At 39.1% G+C, this 12,159-nt stretch overlaps 1 pseudogene; it reads right to left on the reverse strand.

Annotated features, from left to right (window-relative positions):
• Positions 1-7,038: 7,038 nt before the first annotated feature.
• On the reverse strand, positions 7,039-11,945 carry LOC128097051 (TGF-beta receptor type-1-like; annotated as a pseudogene).
• Positions 11,946-12,159: the final 214 nt, after the last annotated feature.

Here is a 12,159-nt window from a genome sequence, read left to right on the forward strand (position 1 = left end):
AGATGTTCTTTTTTGACAAAATAACAAGAAAATGGGGACCTACATTTTAGTTAAGTGGATGATTAATAAAATCTGTGCACCTAAGAGAATGCAAAACTAAGAACAGTGTGCCTATTTAGGTCAGCTATTTTTTGATCTACTCCCAAATTAAATCAGTAATACGAATACAGTTAGTTCGCATTGAAGCAGGCCAGGGTCTTCATTGTCAACCAAATGTAATAGTTGTACATAATGCTTACATATACCATAATATACAATAGTATTTTCTCCATGTTACACAGATATTTCCTGAAAACAGACTAATGCTGAAACTATGAGTGAGTCTGTATCTAATGAGCCGCTACAGACAATGTAACACCACTCATAAGAGCATAATATGTTTAGACTACATGAGAAGTGGAAAGCAGGAGAGAACATGGTTAAGTATCTAGCATATAAGGTAAGTCACATATTCTTTTGTGAACATGATGTATTCAATTCTTTTTATTTGGCATGAAGGAGAAGATTCCACGGGAATGAAGCACAACCCTCTGTACTGTGTAGGCCTTGGATACCTTGTTGCTTAGTACTGCTTTACCTTCCACTTCACAGCATATGGCTTGATGCTATCTTTATCCACTCAGGAACTACTTGCTAGCTTTCTGGTATAATCCAGGTACACTTCCAGACACGACAAAACATGGGAGTGCAATCAGTGATTTCCTCTCCTTATGGAGCTTGCATGGCAAAGGCTTAGAAAATATGACACATGCAAAAACATTGTTGAAAATAACTATAAATGATGATAACCTCTACGGGAGGAAGAAGTCGTGCAGTCAGTAGTTGATGACGTTGATATGATCAAGAAAGGCTACTGTAGGAAGGTAAAGAGTGGGAGAGGGGCAGCAGGGAGAGTTCCAGGAAGACTCTGGAAGGAAAAAGATCAGGTGTAACTACCAACCTGAGTGAAAGAAAGGAAGAAAGAAAGGGGGCAGAATGGGGCCAGAAAGACTAATTTGTGATTCCAGCTAAGCTACCTTACTCCCATGACAAGCAACTAAAGCCAGCACAGAATGTACCAAAGCACTTTCTCCGAGTGCAGAAATACAGGCAGAAACAGCCTGTGACTCCTGGAAGATAAAAAACACCACGTGAGGTGACTCCTCTCATTGCCTCAGATTTCTGAGGAAGGTTTATAGACCATGTTCCTGTCAGGGGGTGGAATGCTCAGAATAGGGAGGGAGACACGGAAGCCTCAGCATAAAACAGTACCAGAGTGGAAGAAGTACTGCACAGAAGCAGCTCCAGAAATCCGAATCAGCCTCTGGAGCCCTTGTCCCAGCACAAGCTGCAAGCACAGGGATCTAGGATGACACTGGGGTGACAATCAGTCCCCAAAGCAGATACATTTCCTACAAGCCAAGGATAGCAGCTTTGTAAGTACCTGAAACACTGCATAGACACTTTCTGTAAAAGGACTAAGGCTCAAGTAGCCCCAGAGTAAAGGCTTCCTTGATTCCAAAACATAATTAAGCTGTTCTGCCAATAATTAAAATTCCTCTCAATAAAAGTGATAAGGGAAGCTTACAAAAATCAAAGACACTAAAGGTACAAAATAATGTCAAGGCACACGCCCTCAATTAAAACCTGTTAATAGAAGCAAACTAAAAATGATAATGGACTTAAATCAAGAACTTTGGAATTGTTATTATCAATATGCACAAGATCTTAAAGAAGTAAGTGGGCATAATAAGGGGAGAATGAAATCTACTGGGGGGGGGGTAACTAGTGAGACTTCCGGAATTGAAAAGCACAACACCTGAAGAAAGTTGTAGTAAGATGGTGGATTAGATCCTGAAGAAAAAACATTGATTGGAGAATTTGAAAGAAAACATAAAAGTCTTTGACAATTTCTTCAGTTGGAGATTTCAGTGGGAAAGGGTTTGCCTTGTAAACACAAAGACCTGGGTTCTGGCCCTGGCTTTAAAGGATAAAAAAGAAAGTAGTTACCAATTTCCAATATCAAACAAGAAGCATTGCTACCAAGAAGCCAACTGAGTGGCATCATTAACACAATGAAAGAAAAAAATTAAAAATTCCATATCTAGTCAAAATTTTATGAAAAACAGAAACAGACATGGAAATGAAATAAAAATATGTTCAAACACATAAAAGCTGAAACAATCTGAAATTAGCAGACCTGAAGCCTAAAAACTAATAAAGAAATTACCTTAATAGGGTAAAAATCAGGCAATTCATGCAAGTAAAAATGAGTCAAGAAGGGTTAGAAGTAAGCACACAATAACTCAGATGCTCATAATTTTAAATTTTCTTTAAAGAGAGTTGACTAAAGCAAAAAGAAAATCATTGCTATAATTTTCAAGGGTGTAACATCTTTAAAGGCAAATACATTTTAAAAGCACAAGAAACCAGGTGTGGTGTGGCACATATCTTCAATCCCAGCACTCAAGAGGCAGACACAGGTGGGTCCCAGAGATTGAGGCCAACGTGGTCTACACAGTAAGATGCAGGACAGTCAGGAATACAGAGGGAAACATTGTCTCAAAGAAAGAAAGAAAGAAAGAAAGAAAGAAAGAAAGAAAGAAAGAAAGAAAGAAAGAAAGAAAGAAAGGAGTGGGCTGGAGAGATGGTTCAGTGTTTAAGAGCACTGACTGTTCTTCCAGAAGACCCAGGTTCAATTTTCAGTGCCCACATGGCAGTTCACAACTGTCTATAATTCCAGTCCCAGGGTACCAAACAGCCGTGGTAAAACACCAATGGACATAAAGTAAAAATAAATGAATTAAAAAGAAAGAACCATGCTTTCATTTTTTAAAAAAAGCACATGAAGTTGGTATGGGAAAGTATATACAGTCATTAAATTCTCATGTTTATATTTCTATACAGAGTATTTTGCTGTTCGTGGGTAAAGATCATGATAAATTTAAAAAAAAATTATGACCCACATAATACAAATGTAGCCAATAATAGTGGTAAAATCAATTATTAAAAGTTTCATCTAATTCAAAAACATAAAGGATGTAGTAAAAAAAAAACCTAGATGAAACAGTGAAGACAAACATAGATACAAGAGACTTACACCTGATGTCAACTATTACATTACTAATTAAACATCCAATTAAAATACAGAATTAGATAAGATAATAGATGTAACATCCTAGGGAACCACAGATCAATCCTACCAGGGAAGCAGGGAGGCTAACTTCAGATCTTCACCTGCTCCTCCAAGTCCAATCTCTTTGTCTAATCCCCACCACTGCAGAACACCTCCCTTTGCCTTCTGCAACATTCCACTGGATCATACATATCTTCCCCTCCAGCAAAGTATCTTGGTACAAAATTAACTCACAAAAATCAGTAGCCCTCCTACATACAAATGACAATCAGACTGAGAATGAAATCAGGGAAAAAATACCTTTCACAATAGCCTCAAATACTATAAAATATCTTGGGGTCACTCTATCCAAGTAAGTGAAATGTGCATGTAATTGAAAAAAATCTTAGGACCTTGAAGAAAGAATTGAAGAAGATACCAGAAGATGGAAAGAACTCCCCTGCCTGTGGATTGATAGGATTAATATAGTAAAATTGGTCATCTTACCAAAACCGATGTACAGATTCAATGCAATCCCCATCAAAATGACAACACAGTTCTTCACAGATCTTAAAGGACAATTCTGAACTTCATATGGAAACATAAAAAAATCCTGAACAATAAAAGAACTGTAGGAGGTCTCACCATTCCTAATGTCAAGTTATACTACAAAGCTATGCTAATAAAATCAGCATGGTATTGTCATAAAAGCAGATACCTTGATCAATGGAATTGAATCAGAGACCCAGACATAAACCCACACACATATGGACACCTGATTTTTGAGAGAAGCCAGAAAGATACAATGGGGAAAAAAAGACAGCATCTTCAACAAATGGTGCTGTTCAAACTGGAGGGCTGCATGTAGGAGAATGCCAATAGATCCATACCTATTACCCTGCACAAAACTCAGCTTCAAATGGATCAAAGACCTCAACAATAAACCAGATACTCCCAACCTTTTAGAAGACAGAGTAGGGAATAGCCTTGAATGCATTGGCACAGGAAACAACTCTCTGAACAGAACACTGACAGTTCAGGCACTAAGATAGACAATAAATGAGACCTCATGAAACTGAAAGATTTTGTAAGGCAAAGGACACTACCAATAGGACAAAATGGCAACCTACAAAATGGAAAAAGATTTTTACCACCTCAATATCCAATATAGAGATGTCTAATATTCAAAAGATCCCAAGAAATTTGATATCAGAAACCAAATAACCCAATTAAAAATTGGGGTACAGATCTAAACAGAGAATTCTAAATAGAGGAAATTCAAAATGACTGAGAAACATTCAAAGAAATATTCAATATCCTTGTGGGGGGAACAAATCAAAACTACTTAGAGATTATACCTTAACACCTGTCAGAATGGCTAAGATCAATAATACAAAATAATACAAGTGACAGCTTGACAGCTCATGCTGGAGAGGATATGGAGCAAGGGGAACACTCCTATATTGCTGGTGGGAGTGCAAACTTGTATAACCACTATGAAAATCACAGTGACAGTTTCTCAGAAAGATGGGAATCAGTCTACCTCAATATCCAGCTACACTACTCTTGAGCATATACCCAAAGAAACAAAGTATGCTTTATCCTACCACAGGAACACTTGCTCAAACATGATTATTGCTGTTCTAGTCATAACAGCCAGAAGTTGGAAACTACCTAGATGTCCCTCAACAGAAGAGTGGATAAAGAAAATGTGGTACATTTACACAATGGAATATTACTCAGATATTCTTTTTAAACTACATTATGAAATTTGCAGGCAAATGGATGGAACTAAAAAAAATTGTGAGTGAAGTAACCACACCCAGAATGATAAATATGATGTGTGTTCACTTATATCTAGATATTAACCATTTAATAAATGAAAATCAAGCTACAGTCCATAGACCCAGAGAGGTTAGGCATAGAGGAAGGGACTAGGGGACACACATGGATCTCCCTGGGATGGGGAAATAGAATAGATTTTGTGGGTGGACAGGAGCCAGAGGGAGGAAGGATGAGGAAGGAAAGATGAGGGGAAAGAGGGAGATGGGATTGAGGGAGGGAACAAGGGGAAAGACTGTTAAACTTTATAACACAAATCTTAAAAGGTCTTATTAATAAAAAAAACAGCCAGATATTGGGGTGAAAGCTGAAAGATCAGAGAAGCAGAACAGGCCACAGCCAACCTCACCTCACCAACTCCTTAGCCAATCCTGTTTCTATGAATCCTCAGACTGAAAGCCTCTGAGTCCTTACCCCTGAGCGTCTCAGTTGAACTGCTGCTAAAAAGCCTCTAGTTCCTGGTTCTCACCCCTTATATACCTTTCTACTTCCTGCCATCACTTTCTGGGATTAAAGGCATGTGTCCTTCCCAAGCAAAGACAGAAGATCTCAAGTGCTGGGATTAAAGGTATGGGCCACCATCCCTGGCTCTGTTCCCTATTGGTGTAATTATTAAGGCCACTCCACGTAGATAAAAGGAGATTTATTTAATGGCGTAACTTACAAATTAAGGGATAGGTAGGTCGCGGAGTCTGGGGAAGGTGTATCGCAGTCCAGCGGTGTTCTCTGGAGCTCTGCTTGGTACACCTCTCCAGTCCAGGGTCCCGCAACAGAGAGAGAGCCCGCGGATCCAGATCTCAGGTCCCCAGGCGCCTCCTTTCACCCCGCCTTGTAGGCGTGACAGTTGCCGAAGTCTCAATGGGGGTTGGAACTTTCAGATCAAAGCTGGAATGGCTACCCACTACAGTTCCCAGTGTGTCCTTGAACTCACAGAGATCCAGACGGATCTCTGCCTCCTGAGTGATAGGGTTAAAGGCCTGTGTGCCACCACTGACTGGCCTCTATATCTAATCTATTGGCTGGCTCTGTCCTCTGATCCCCAGATAAGTTTTATTTGTTAGAGCTCAACTAAAATATCACTACATTTCCCCTTTTGTGTCTAAAATAAAAACCCATTATAACTAATATAAGAAAAATTATATACAATAAGTACAATGAGTATTTATACTATGTACAGTCAAGAATTACATTAACAATGTCCAGTCCATTAACATTTGACAAATTCAAACAAAAAAATTTATTATTTATCCTATTCTGGTTAGTCCAATACAAAATTTGTGTACAATATACAAAAATCTAATCCAATGTCAAATATTTAAAACAAGTAGTTCCTTTTTAAAAGTAGATTCAATAGTCTACCCTTTTATCTTATCATATTCTTATTCTCCCTTTTTTCTTTCCAGAGTAGATTCAATAATCTATACTTTTATCCTATTATTTCTATATCTCTTTTTTTCAGAGTAGATTCAATAATCTACTCTTATCTACATCCTTTTTTCTGTTTCTTTTCATTTTTTTAAAACAAGAACCCTGAATCTAATCTCCTTTGTTTAGGTTTTTTTTCCTGACCGTTAACAATTAGCAACTTATAACCAACCATCCTAAACAATGACAATTATACATAACCCACTGAATAACCAAAAACCACCCAGTCCACCTTTTGGGAATGTGGGCGTCATTTTCTTAAAATTCCTTCATGCTGTCTGGGGACAAAGGCATCTTTAGGGAATCCTGAAAAGAAAATTTTGGGGAGTAATTGTCAAGTCCTGGAAAAGTTAGCTGTATCATCTGTTCAGTCTCTGCATAGTGGGAAAGTGCAGGGCATGTCTTGAGTCCTTGCTTGAGTAGTCTATAAGGCTGGATCATCTCAGCTCGACATCTTGAAATTATTCTGAGCAATGTGTAGTCCAAAGTCGATTTGGGATGGTATTAATCAGCTTAATGGCTTCATCATAGTCCATGTGGAATCATCATTGTGGGATCCCCTCATCTTTTTGGAGATTTCAAAGTCACTGTTAGGCATGGCCATGGTTCCCTGCAGATGTGTGTGTGTGTGTGTGTGTGTGTGTGTGTGTGTGTGTGTGTGTGTGTGTGTGTGTGTCTCCTCTGTGGTTTGGAGCAATATCAGTTGTATCTGTGGCAGAATCGTGTCTCACAGCCAGTCCCAAGTTTGCAATACAACAGGTTCCATTCTTCTTCACCAGGGTATTCTTTGATTTCAAATCTCTGTGAGCAATAGCTGGCTTTCCTTGGGTACCAACAATCTCCATGTGAAGATGGGCAAGACAGCTAGCCACAGACAGAGCGGGTGTGACCATCCCTTCCACTGTAACAGTGTATCTGTTCAAGTAATCCAAAAGGGATCCATGCTCATGGTAATCCAACACCAGCCACAGCTGAGTCCATGTGCCACTGTCTTTGTTGTCTGCTACTATGAATCCTAGGATGTTTTCATGGCATAACATCACAGTCTGATAAATCTCTGCCTCTTGGAACTGCAAACGTTCTTCCGTAGAAGAGAATATCTTCACAGCAACTTCTTCTGCCTGACACTTGCCTCGTCAAATTTCTCCAAACTGACTTTTGCCAATGCTTTCTTGTAACATGATGGTTCTGGCAACTGTTCTCTGAACAAGCAGCTGTAAACCTTTCATCCCCAGTAGCAGCATCGCAGCCTCCACCAACACGATGAGAAGCAGCCTGCAACACAGAGCAGCAGTCCCGCTGCTTCCGTGGTCCTGCTGCCACCCTTCATTGCCCAACCCTGGCCACAGCTTCTCCTCAGCAAGCTTCCCAGGCTGGCCTCAAACTCATGATCTTCCTGCCTCTGCCACCTTCATCAAATCCTACCTGTGTGTGCCACCACAACCAGCTGCGTGCAGATCAGGCCTGAGCTGGGGACTGCAAGGCCACTAGCAAGCAGCTTTTTTGTGAATTCACGCCACAAATGTTGGGCACCAGCTGTAACATGAATCTTAAAAAGTCTTATAATAAAAAAATCAAGAGCCAGATATTAGGGTGAAAGCTGAAACATCAGAGAAGCAGAACAAGCCACAGTTAACCTCACCTCACCAACTCCTCAGCTGATTCTGTTTCCTCAGACTGAAAGCATCTCAGTCCTCACCCAAACCTCTAGTTCCTGGTCCTCACCCCTTATATACCTTTCTACTTCCTGCCATCACTTCCTGGGGTTAAAGGCGTGTGTCCTTCCCAAGCAAAGACTGGAGATCTCAAGTACTGGGATTAAAGGTGTGGGCCACCATCCCTGGCTCTGTTCCCAGTGTGTCCTTGAACTCACAGAGAGCCAGAGGAATCTCTGTCTCCGACAGGATTAAAGGTATGTGCCACCACTGGCTGGCTCTGTCCTCTGATCCCCAGACAAGTTTATTTGTTAGAGCACAAATAAACTATCACCACAAAACTTAAAGAACATTTGAGGACATTAAATAAGCCTAGTACAGTGGAAACTTCCTGTAATACATGAAGATGATCCTAATGACGACTCCAAAAAATGAGGGAGGCAGAACCCCTACTGGTCATGTCTTGTCACCAAACAAAGCCTCCAGTGAAAGGACTGGGATTCATCCAGTTAAGTTGCTGGCCAAAGGTTCAATGAAAATCCCCAAACAACCCAGGCTGTTGCCAAGACAATTGCTCTCCACAAACTGACAGGAAATCCCCATTGCTGAAGACAACACCCACCATTGAATACAGAGAGGCTGAGCTGGTGCCTACAAAGAACCTTCACCTCCGTGTTCTGGTTTCTATGACCCAGAAAGGTACTCTGCAGGCAACTAAAGGAGAAAAATAAACACAAACCCAACCACAAAACCCTTAATCTGCAATCTGCACTGCCTGCAAAATATGGTAGGGCATTGGTGGCACAAACCCCGTGGAAGCAATGAATTGTCCGATTTGACGCCTTATTCAGCCATCATTAGAGAGGCTTTCTCCTACAACATATGGGAACCAAAAATAGAGTCCCACAGCCAGATAATATGCAGTGAGAGAAAAAGACCTTGGAACACACAGCTCTAAAGGAGATGTCTCCATCAAATGCCTCCCCTCAGAGCTAGGGAACCCCACAGAAGAGGAGGCAAAAGGAGTTGGGGAGACAGAGGGTACAGAGAATACCAGGAAGCAGGTCCCTCTAAAACAACTAAGAAATGATCTTGTGAACTAACAGAGACTGAAGCAGCAATCACAGTGCCTACATGAGTCTACACCAGGTCTTCATGAAAACTATAGTTTTCAGTTTAATCCCTTTATGGATTCACTGAATACATGAATGAATGGGTCTCTGATTCTTGTACCTTCTCGTGGGCTCTTTTAGTTTTTTCTGTTGGCATGGCTTGTCCAACTTCAATATGATAGTTTTTATTATATAATATTATATTATATTTTGTTATGTTTTGTTGTTATCTCCTAGAAGTCTGTTCTTTTCTAATGATAAAAATGGAGTGGATCCGGATAGAAAAGGAAGTGGGAAGGAACTGGGAGGAATAAAGGAGGGGAAAATATATTCAGATTATGTGGTATGAGAAAAGAACCCGTGTTTAATAAAATAGGGGAAAGAGGAAAAAAAGAAAAAATATATAAACAGTCCAATAAATACAATCTTACATTTTTTTAAAAAAGATAAAGCACTTCCCTAGCATATGCTATGTACCATGTCCTGTGTGTGATGTCTAACAATGAAAAATATTGAATTATTTTAAAGATGAGTTACACAGTTTTATTCTAGCCTTGAAGCATCCCTAGAAGTACTTAAAATATAATGGATTCTGGAAATTCAACATTGAAAGATTGAAGTAACTTAGAGAATTACTTTCATATTTCAGGGTAGAAATAATGGTTTATATTAGAGCAATATTTGCTAAAAGAGAGAAAAGTAGATACAATCAAGGTCTATCCTCAGCTTGGCTCACATAGAACTAAAACTTATAAGTATTTCTTACTTAACATAATACATACACTTGAGGAAAATTTTCACAAAGACAAGTTGTACTTCCTAGATGATATCTGAAGATGTTTGCTCTCTGAGAAATATTATTCTATATGTAACAAATTTTTATTTAATAATAGATAAACTAAGTGGTGAATTTTTAGAATTGAAAAAAAGGTGAGTACAGCAAAACCCAAATATTGACGATTTCTGGATTATGATCTAAATGCTGACTTAGCTTCACATGCTGTGCTCACAATTTTAGTCATATTAGACCACTGGAGTTAGTAATGACTAAAATATAATAGGAAACTATTTAAACCCAGATAATGGTGCTTCCCTGAATCTGTAATGAGTTATAGAATTATACTCAGTTTGTACTGGGATTGGATTGTTGTTTGCTCTTCTGAGGCATGCTTTGCACTAAAGATACATTCAATGTTTCATTATTTCACTATTTTAAACTAACATTATACCATCATGAATGTGTTCAGTGTCACAATTTTACCATCAGTGGAGTGACTTAGCTTCTGTCCAATATGATATTTTACCAAGAAATGCCTAGAATAATTTAGTGAGCTCATAACTCTATATCAATAAAATGGAAATAAGCCACTATTACTCTCCTATTCTGTGCCACTGAGTAGCCAAAGAAGTATGTATTAAAATTATTTATATGCATATATGGGTATGTATATAACATAGATACAAGTAGCATTAAACAGACTGAGCAGGTTATATTTAGGAATATATGCTTATACATATATACATGTCACAAAAATTTAAGGAAAAGAAAGAAGTCATGAATTTGAAAAAGCAGGAGGAGTAAGAGAAGATCTGGAAGGAAGAAAAGAGGCAGAAATTATGTAATTATTTTATAATATTAAAAAAAGTTTAATTCTAAAAAAAATGAAATTACACATTCATCATGTCTCTGTGCTCCCTATTACCTTGGAGAATAAAACAAGCCCACAGTTTCTTTATCTCTGATATTTCTGAGAAAATGCTATGGGATCGTGGAATGTTTAAGGTGACCAATCCGTTTACTACAGTTTTAAAGAATTATAAGCAGAACAGTTATTCTATATTCTCTGATGTTTATCCTTTGTGTCCTTCCCCAATGTTTGGAACATACTTGCTTGTATATTTTATTTGGAATCTGGCATAGTCTTCACTGCTCTCCTTGCTGACACACACTACTCTGGGTTTTCATTCCATCTCATAACAGATATTGTCTGCTTCTTAATCTATTCTTTTTCTTCTCATCCAAGTCATTAGTGTCTTATAGCATAACATATCTTCATTAAACAAGCTAGTCCCATGAGAAAATAAAAGTTATGTGGATCTGATAAATGTTGATATCTGTAATGCTTCATTGTACATCTACAGACTGTGTCCTTCTGTAATGTAGGCTCAAACCACATCTTCCTCCATCTCCACAAAGTTAGCACCAGGCATTTCTTGTGCCAGTACCTTGGCTTGCAATTTGTAGTAGATGAGTAATTGGACAAGAAAGTTACAATTCTACAGAGAAAAACAAAATCTAATACATTTGCCCACAAGATTAGAGACACTGAGAGGAGGGGAGGTGAGCACAATGTCCTACCCCTAACCAAGAAGCTATTTGCAATTGATACCTGATGGGAAAGGAAAATCAGCTTCCTCCAATGAAGTGTCCCTGGATATATCAGCCTCACTCCAGGGCAGGCCCATGCCCAGGGGTAGCTGACGAACACAAAATGAACTGCGTGCTGGTTTATGCACTGTTTGGTTCTGTTTCGTTTGATATTCATTGTTTTATTGTTTTGTTGTTATTTGCACATTTGTTTTGATTTTCTATTTTGTTTTGTGTTTTAAAGATGAGATAAATAATATGAAGTTTTGTGCGTAGGAAGATGGAAGGATATTGGAGGAGTTGGGGGAGAAAGGAATATGATCAAAACATACTGAATGAAAAAAATTAACAAAAATAAAATTTAAAATTCAGAGCCAACCCTTACCAGCTGCAACACTCAAGCAAATGGACCCCGTTTCTCACCTGGACAGCACAGTAGAGCTGACCATGTTGGCAGAGGCACCAGTGAGATAGCCCTGAGGATGAGAAACTGGGATAGCTGGCCACACCCCCTCTTCTGCAATGTTTTGCTGAGGGCAAGGGAAAGATGCCCTCTCTGCCTCCCTTACCCCTGCCCCCTGTGGTGGGAGAGGGAGCTGACCCTTCCCCTTACCAGCTGCAGCACTTTGGAAAATGGACTCTGCACCTCACCTGGACATCACA

Source organism: Peromyscus californicus, unplaced genomic scaffold (genome assembly GCF_007827085.1).
Source record: "Peromyscus californicus insignis strain IS unplaced genomic scaffold, ASM782708v3 Scaffold_5__1_contigs__length_169319896, whole genome shotgun sequence".
NCBI classification, from domain to species: Eukaryota; Metazoa; Chordata; class Mammalia; order Rodentia; family Cricetidae; genus Peromyscus; species Peromyscus californicus.